The following is a 9582-nucleotide window of genomic DNA, read 5'->3' as shown; positions in this document are numbered from 1 at the left end:
ACCTCGCTCTTTACGCTAAAGTATTTTAGTGATTTCAACTATTTACTCTACGGCTTTTGTGATTCAGGGGTCATTCTTAATGAATGGGGACAAAATTTAATCTTTAGTGTAAAGAGCGAGGTACTGACGAGGGGGTGAGCCCCTCATATATGTAATAAAAACATGAGATTACACAAGTTCGTTGCGTAAGCTAATTTATAAGTTACGTTTATCTTTTACTAATAAAAACATTCGTAAAAAATTAAAAGTTCTAGTTGCCTTTTTAAGTAACCAAAATATCGCAGGGTAACTAGGCCTCCTCCACCGTTCCCTTTTTTCTCAAAATCATTCAATCAAAACTATGAGAAAGCCATTTAGCCAAAAAAAAATTTGCAAATTTCGTGTTAATTATTCCTCTGCGGAGAGCCAAAATCAAAACATGCATTGATTCAAAAACGTTCAGAAATTAAATAGAAAAAACGGATTTTTTAGCTGAAAGTAAGGAGCGACATTAAAACTTAAAACGAACAGAAATTACTTCGTATATGAAAGGAGCTGCTTTTTCATCAACGTCCCGCTCTTTACGCTGAAGTTTTTGACTGTTTTAAAAAGCAGAGTTGATAGAAAGAGTCAAACTTTAGCGTAAAGAGCGGGGCGTTGATGAGGAAGCAGCCTCTTTCATATACGAAGTAATTTCTGTTCGTTTTAAGTTTTAATGTCGCTCCTTACTTTCAGCTAAAAAAAACTTGTTTTTTTTTATTTAATATATGGAAGAGGTAGTCTTAAAACTATGAAGTCATTCAAGTTTCGGTAAATCTGACAATTTATTATACAACTACAATGGCGCGTAACTAATACTGCGCGTAACGACTTACGCGCGGGGGGGGGGTCTTGGCGGGGCGCAAAGCACCCCCACCAACTAGGTGTTGGTGTGGCGCGAAGCACCACACCAAGACCTAGTATATATATATATATATATATATATATATATATATATATATATATATATATATATATATATATATATATATATATATATATATATATAAATACTGTAAAATTCGAACTTTAAAACCAAATTAAAAAAAATAATAATTTAAACAGCCCTAGCATCCTTACTTCAACGAAGTTGAACCAAGATTGATAAATAAAATGATCTGAGATGATAGATTATTTCAAACGAAATAAAATAAAATATTTCAACACAAGCTTTCGGAACTTATCTTGCTTTTTTGGCAGCTAGCTTTAAGGCATTTTGGTAGCAGTTCAATACTATTGTCAATTCGTTTAGTAAAGTAATTTAGATAATTTTTAATTAAATTTGAGCAAAAAGAATTCAGTCAATATTCACTGAATGAATTCAGTGAATAAGTCCCTATTTGAAGAAATATTATTATTTATTTTGAGTCTAATTCCGTTTGATTCCCGAACCACCGGTTTTAATCCTCAAATCAGTACTAATGAGAGAAGGTTTTTCAAAAAGTATTGTGTAGCTAGGATTATTAAATATATGGCTAGCTAAAGCAGAATCAAAGGAGTTATTAGAACTATCAGAAATTAAAGCTTTGTCTATGTCTTCTTTATGCTGGTGTAACCATTTTTCTAGATTCTGATGAGTTCTGCCAACATAATAAATTCCACAATCACATGGTATTTGACAAGTCCCTCTTTGGCGACTAACTGGAGTTTTAATCTTTACCAAATTTTAATAAATTTGGGATTTCAAAATTATTAGTGAAAACTGCATGCAGATTATTTTGTGTGCAAACAATTTTTAAATTTCGTTGTGATTTCTTTAAAGAAACAGAAGAAAATTATCAATTAATCAAAGACTCAGCGACAGGAATTGATGGTGAAGTTTTAATGACCCTAATTAAAATTTGTAAAAGGTTTTGAATGTATTTTCAATTTCGTGATTCCTTTTATCGGTAAATAAACGGGTTACCAATAGGAGCACCTTTATCTGGGCTACTGACAAATATCTATGTTGAGAACCTTGAAAATTGGGCATTAAATTCTTATTTTTAAAACATGTCTATTTGGATGGCTACATGAAAGACGTAATTTCACTTTTGAATTATGGGGAAATTGAAATTCGGGGTTTCTTAGACCTTCTTAACGCTTATGATAGAAATTTGCAGTTTACACTAAAAATTTAAATTGAGAATAAACTACCGTTTTTAGATGTGTTAATTATTCGTAATACTGATAAGCTGGATTTTACTATCCATAGAAGACGAACGCAAAACAGTAGATATCTTCATTTTAATTCAAATCACCCCCAACAAGTTAAAAGAGCAGTTGTAACTTCTCTCATTGATCGTGCCCCGAATATTTTTTCTGTTTCACACACAATAGCAGAAATAAATTTGATCAGGGATATTGTTTTTGGAAACTTTTCTTTCTGTCTTGTCTTTTTTTTTATCAGCGCTGAAGATACTTTCTTGTATATTGGCGAAATATTCGTTTGATTGTTGCTCTCTTCTTCTTTTTTTCATCCATACCTTAGACCCATTCGCTCTTTTCACCCATTGATCATCCCTCCTCATCATCCCCAGAAACTTACAACTCAATACCCTATGCCATTCCTGAGATACATCCTTTGGACAACAGGTATGCCCAGAGTGGGTTTTGATTTAGTTTAGCCTTCCCTTCAGAATTTCTTGAAATTTTTCCCTTCATATCCTTAGCTTTAGTAATAGTGGGAGTTAAAGTAGTTGTGGTTGGGGTAGTAACAGCAGTGGTAGCAGCAGTAGTAGTAGTAATAGTAGCAGTATCAGTATTAATAGTAGTCGTGGAAGTAGTATTAGTTGTAGCTGTTTAGTAGTAGTAACAATAGTAGCAGTTGTAGTATGCACATCTTGCATTTTGATCAGTTGCACATTCCCCTTACCATGTCCTGGGAGTTTTAAGTAAACACGCTAAGCTGTTCCTAAAATGTTGTTGATGTGCCCTTTTGATAACCGGTTTGCAATTGGTGGATGTTTGATATAGTAAAAACTTTCTCCTCAACATTTCCTGAAATTGTCACTTTAATATCCTCAACCTTTGCAGCAATCGCAATACAAATAGTAGTTACAGTAGCAGCAGTAGCAATGGTGGTAATAGTAGTAGTAGTAATGGTAGTAGTAATAGTAGTAGTGGTGGTGGTGATAGAAATAGTGTAAACTTATTGCCTTTTGAAAAATTCCCCATACCCTGAAGGTTCAAAATCAATACTCCCGAGATACACCCTTTTAACAATTCGCATGCAAATTGTGCGTCTTAATTTGGTTGGACATTCCCCTCAAAATTCTCAGAGAGATTTACCCGAATGCCCTTGCACTTTTTTGGTAAAAATGTTGAAACATACCCCCTTTCTCTTTAACAGGTACTATATAAACAACAGGTGAATTGCATTACCTACATCCCCTGCCTCCAGGCTATCGGGAGGGGGGAGTATCATCCCCGTTGGCATAATTATTTGAATTTTCAACTATGCTCAACAGAATGCCCATCTCAAAATTTTCATCCGATGTCTTTGGGGAAAATTGGAGCTTAGGAGGGCTGTAGCCCTTCAATTACTTCGAACTCTTATAATGGACACTAAGTTTCAATTTCCAATCGAATTTGCCCCTTCCGAAGTTTCTAGGACAACTCCTTCCATACTAATTACCTTTGTTAAAATCAAAAGAAAAAACATAGTTTCCACTTCGTTCTTTACTTAGGCAGCGCTATCACGCTGCTTAAGATTGTCAATGTCTCACAACAGCTACAGATACAAAATGTTATGTACTTATAAGTTAATTACTTTGAATAAAATTATATGGCAAAGTTTCTACATTCCTTGACCATAATTAAAAGTATGAGATGCTATGGAATTTAAAATTGAATAACAGTAAATAAAGGAAGGACGTGTCACAGAAAAAATTGTCACTTTATCGCTGTTTTTATGAAATTGTGTCCTGCAGAGCTCAATATGATGGATACAGGTTACACATTCCAGTTATGAGCACCTCTGACAACTTGCTACACAACAGTTGAACTAAGTGTGAAAAAAAATTACAAGGGGCAAAAGACAGACACGATGGTGCATAAATATTGGATATAAATCGATCGGGATCTTTTTAAGTAAGTAAACTAGCTTATTTTAATGTCTTATAGATTAAAAATAGAATAAGAACCCTATTTTTAAGGAGCTGGTATGCTGCTTAGGCCCATAAATTTAGTCATATAAATTATAAATTAAAAACTGATAGTCAACTAGAAAACAATCAATTTTTTACGGGGGGAGGCATCTTGATTAAATTAAAAGAAATTAAATGGCATCCTTCCCAATGGTATCCTTCATCAAAGGTCAGTGGCGTCGTTGAGGGGGGCAAGGGGGGGGGGTGTAGTTGCCTTCCCAGTTATTTAGAAAAAGCGATAATTTATTAAATAGCTTTAAAATTGCTGCTCGTTTTAAAGGTCAAATTGCTCTTTATTTTGAGCTGAAATTTTTTTTTCAATTAATACATGCTCATTTTTAACATAGCAAAAGGAGAAAAGTAGCGATTTCTTACACTTCATAATATGTTCTGCATTAATATTTTTCCTTTGAAACCTTATCAAACAGTTCGTGGTAACGAACTGTAGTAAGGAGCGACCCGGCTCAATAGTAAACGAAACTCTAAAATACGGAATTTTGATGCTAAAATATACATCAAAAGAATCAGATTTTCATGCTGATTTTAAATATATAAGTTTCATCAAATTTAGTCTTTTATCAAAAGTTACGAGCCTGAAAATACTTGCCTTATTTAGAAAATAGGGCAAAACACCCCCTAAAAGTCATAGAATCTTAACGAAAATCACACCATCGCATTTGGCGTATCTGAGAACCCTATAGTTTCAAGCTCCTATCTACGAAAATGTGGAATTTCGTATTTTTTGCCAGAAGACAAATCACAGGTGCGTGTTCATTTGTTTGTTTTTGTTTTGTTTTTTTATTTTCCCCAGGGGTCATCGTATTGACCAAGTGGTCCTAGAATGTCGCAAGAGGGCTCATTCCAATGAAAATGAAAAGTTCTAGTGCCCTTTTTAAGTGACCAAAAAAACTGGAGGGCACCTAGGCCCCCTACCACGCTCATTTTTTCTCAAAATTCAACTTTGACCAGTGTTTACATATAGTAATGGTTATTGGGAAGTGTACAGTCGTTTTCAGGGGATTTGTTTTTGGTTCTGGGGGTGGGGTTGAGGGGAGGGGGCTATGTGGGAGGATCTTTCCTCGGAGAAATATGTCATGGGGGAACAGAAATTCAATGAAAAGGGCACAGGATTTTCTAGAATTACTATAAAAAAAAACAATGAAAGAATAAACATGGAAAAGTTTTTTTCAACTGAAAGAAAAGAGTAGCATTGAAACTTAAAACGAACAGAGATTATTAGGCATATGAGGGGTTCTAAAAATACTTTAGCATAAAGGCCGTAGAATAAATAGTTGAAATTACTAAAAATACTATAGCATAAAGAGCGAGGTATTTAGGAGGAGATAAATACTTCGCTCTTTATGCTATAGTATTTTTAGTAAGTTCAACTATTTATTCTACGGCCTTTCTGATTCAGGGATCATTCTTAAAGAATTGGGACAAAATTTACGATTTAGTGTAAAGAACGAGGTATTAATGAGGGTACAAACCCCCTCATATACATAATGAAAATTAAAGAATATAAAAGTTTGTTACGTAAGTTAATTCTTAAGTTACGTATATTTTTTACTAATAAAAAAATTCGTTAAAAATTAAAATTTATAGTTGCCTTTTTATGTAACCGAAAAATTGCATGGCAACTAGGCCTCCTTCCCCATCCCTTATTTCTCAAAATCGTCTGATCAAAACTAAGAGAAAGCCATTTAGCCAAAAAAGGAATTAATATGCAAATTTCATTTTAATAATTTATGTGTGGAGAGCCAAAATCGAACATGCATTAATTCAAAAACGTTCAGAAATTATATAAAAAAAACTAGTTTTTTAAACTGAAAGTAAGGAGCGACATTAAAACTTAAAACTAACAGAAATTACTCCATATATGAAATGGGTTGTCCCCTCCGCAATCCCTCGCTCTTTACGCTAAAGTTTGACTCTTTGCCACAATTCTGCTTTTTAAAACAATTAAAAGCTTTAGCGTAAAGAGCGAGGGATTGCGGAGGGGACAACCCATTTCGTATATGGAGTAATTTCTGTTCGTTTTAAGTTTTAATGTCGCTCCTTACTTTCAGTTTAAAAAACTAGTTTTGTTTTATATAATTGCAATTAGAATTGATCTTGTATGTATTATTACCATGTTTTTTTGCTCGATATTTTCGCATACACATAACCGTAACCTGCTTAAACCTAAATTTCTCCCAGGCTAGGGGGAGGCCTACCTAAGAACCACCACTTGAATGTATAATACTTGGTGATTGCAGTGGCAGGTTCGAGTACTTCTAAAATTTGTGAAACTTGTAAAGGAAGTAGAATAACACCACTTGTAAAGGAAGTAGAATAACCACTATAAAGGAAAAATTCAGTTGATGAATAGAAAAGTTCTGTGGCCATCTATTATTGTTCCAAATGAAATTATCTCCTAAGCTTGAATATGTAGCAATCGTTCTGGATTTATATGAAAACAAAATTTATATTGAACTATTACCAGGCGGAACAAGCTATAGACATGGAGGCGGAACTCGAAAAGCCTCTTGTTTATGTTACATCTGCCAAGGAATATATGTCGAACTTATCTAACTAATAGTTCCTAGCGATGTAAGGGCGTGCATTCTCACATGAATTTATGGACTGGCCGCTTTTATGCTGTGGAAAAAATTTGGTGGGTGAATTTAATGACCTACAAGATTGTTTTTCTTAGCTTCTTTGAATAATCCTTTCGAGTCGGGCGGTATAAGCATCACTTTAAAAGACGGAATATGTAATTAAGAAAATAAGTTCTATACCAACAGTGATTGGAATTTAACAAAAATTTTAAATCATTTTCTGAGGAAACAACTAGTGTTTTGTTACTAGACAATTATTTCCAGTAGTGGCTGTTTTTTTTCTAATTACGGAACTTTCGAATTTCGCAAAATAGCATGGATCATGCTAGGAAAGAATATCTTGAACCTTAAATGGATGCCTACAAAAATATAGTCTAATTATGGTGAGACCATTAGAAGACTGTAAAACATTTTTGGATTGTTTTAGTAGACAAGTCCGAAGCCAATCTGTGTTCGTATCTTTTAAAAATTTAACGCGTATAACGCGTAACGCGTATATTACGTTGTTTTGTCTTTGTCGAAAGTATTGCAGTGATTTTAAGTGGAGTAATAAGTTTGAGTGTTCTTTTTTCTCTTTGATAAATCAAAAACTCGAATGCAATTCAGAGCAGTATGCGTCATGCTGTATATTGAGTCTTGAACTGAGACCCAAACTTGTTTTTATTTTGTCTAAATTTGACTTAGATTTAGGAATAACGTTTTCAAATTTGTATGAGCTTCTAGAAAAAAGAACCTATCCAAATCTGGCACGATGAAAGCCCTCTTGGTACTTAAGTATCATACGAGAAACGTAAATAGCGACGATGACCACACTGCCTTTCCATATTAAACAAATACAACTTAGAAACAATTGGGAAAGTTTTTCAAAGACAGTGGAATTCAATTCAGTGAAAATTTCGGCCCTATATCCAAGGGCCGTCTTCTGCACAACACCAGAAAATGCATATATATATATATATATATATATATATATATATATATATATATATATACTAGCTGTTGCTAGTATATATACTATAGCTAGTATATATATACTAGCGCTTCGCGCCCCCCAAGCCCCCCCCCCCCCGCGCGTGTAAGTCGTTACGCGCAATATTAGTTACGCGCCATTGTAGTTTTGTCCCTGTGTCCCACCTGTGAATATATATATATATATATATATATATATATATATATATATATATATATATATATATATATATATATATATATATATATATATATATATATATATATATATATATATATAAATATATATATATATATATATATATATATATATATATATATTTTTAACTACGTAAAACTTACGAATATACAACATTCTTCGCTGTCCCATTGTCTGTGCATATAAATAGATTGTCAGGTTTACCGACTCTTGAACATGCAACATATAATTGTCCATGGGAAAAACAATCCGTATTCAGATCTATACCTCATTATTCTAATGATTGCCCTTGAGGTTTGTTGATGGTGATTGCTAATCGAATATTCCCTGTGTCCCCGTCATCCCCCTGTGCCCCCCGGCGTCCCCGTCGTAGTTGTGTCCCGGTTGTCATTTATATTCCCAGTGTCCCGGTCGTTATTTGTGTCCAAGTGTCCCAGTCTGTAATTTATCTTTGAGTGTCCCGGTCGTCATTTATATTCCCTGTGTCCCGGTGTCCCGGTCGTCATTTGTGTCCTGGTGTCCCGGTCTGTAATTTCTCTGGTGTCCCAGTCTGTAATTTCTCTTTGAGTGTCTCGGTCGTGATTTGTGTTCCCTGTGTCCCGGTGTCCCGGTCGTCATTTGTGTCCCGGTGTCCCGGTCTGTAATTTCATCAGTTAACAAACATAACGTCAGTCGACAAACAACTTCATGACGACATACAGCTCAATCCTTATAATGACGTCAGTCGACAGACACATAAACAAACAATATATATATATCTATCTATATAAAAATAAGTTGTCTGTCTGTCTGTGGATGGATCAGGTGACGTCACCTGAAAAAACTGGATCAGGTGACGTCAAAACTGAAAAAACTAAAAAAGGCAAAAACTACAAAAAAAACTAAAAACTAATAAAAAAAATAAAAAAGCTAAAAAACTAAAAAAACTAAAAAAAGGCAAAAACTACAAAAAAAACTAAAAACTAATAAAAAAGCTAAAAAACTAAAAAAACTAAAAAAAGGCAAAAACTACAAAAAAAACTAAAAACTAATAAAAAAAATAAAAAAGCTAAAAAACTAAAAAAACTAAAAAAACTAAAAAAAAGGTAAAAAACGAAAAAAACTAAAAACTAAAAAAAAAGGAAAAAACTGAAAAATAAGCTAAAATAAAGGTAAAAACCAATAAAAAACTAAAAAAAAAACTGAAAAAACTAAAAAAAGGCAAAAACTACAAAAAAAACTAAAAACTAATAAAAAAAGTAAAAAAGCTAAAAAACTAAAAAAAGGTAAAAAACTAAAAAAAAAAAAAAAAAAAAAACTAAAAAAAAGGAAAAAACTGAAAAATAAGCTAAAATAAAGGTAAAAACCAATAAAAAACTAAAAAGAAAAAAAGGAAAAAACTAAAAAAAAATTTCATCTAAAAAACTAAAAAAAACTAAAAAAGGTAAAAACTAAAAGAACTAAAAAAGAAAAAAATAAATGACGAAACTCAAAGAGAAAGCGACCAGGACAAAAGGAATGTTCGATTAGCAATCAACAAAGCACCGAGACACAGGGAGTATAAATGACGACCAGGACATAAGTAAAAAAAAAAAACTATCTATATATATAAAAATAAGTTGTCTGTGGATCTGTGGATCGTGGATCAGGTGACGTCACCTGAAAAAACTGGATCAGGTGACGTCAAAAC

At 33.2% G+C, this 9582-nt stretch overlaps 1 protein-coding gene across 1 annotated transcript in view; it reads left to right on the top strand.

The window, feature by feature from the left end:
• The first annotated feature begins 3947 nt into the window (after positions 1 to 3947).
• The window catches only part of LOC136039876 (Na(+)/citrate cotransporter-like), a 101227-nt gene continuing 95592 nt past the window's right edge, over positions 3948 to 9582 (top strand). Inside the window, exon 1 of the mRNA XM_065723827.1 lies at positions 3948 to 4089. The gene's annotated coding sequence lies outside the window, so the exon portion shown is untranslated. The remainder of the gene's footprint in view (positions 4090 to 9582) is intronic.

The sequence above is a fragment of the Artemia franciscana genome, chromosome 20 (assembly GCF_032884065.1).
Source record: "Artemia franciscana chromosome 20, ASM3288406v1, whole genome shotgun sequence".
NCBI lineage: Eukaryota > Metazoa > Arthropoda > Branchiopoda > Anostraca > Artemiidae > Artemia > Artemia franciscana.
Note: the sequence above shows the minus strand (reverse complement) of the source record. Positions and strands in the feature narration are given on the sequence as shown.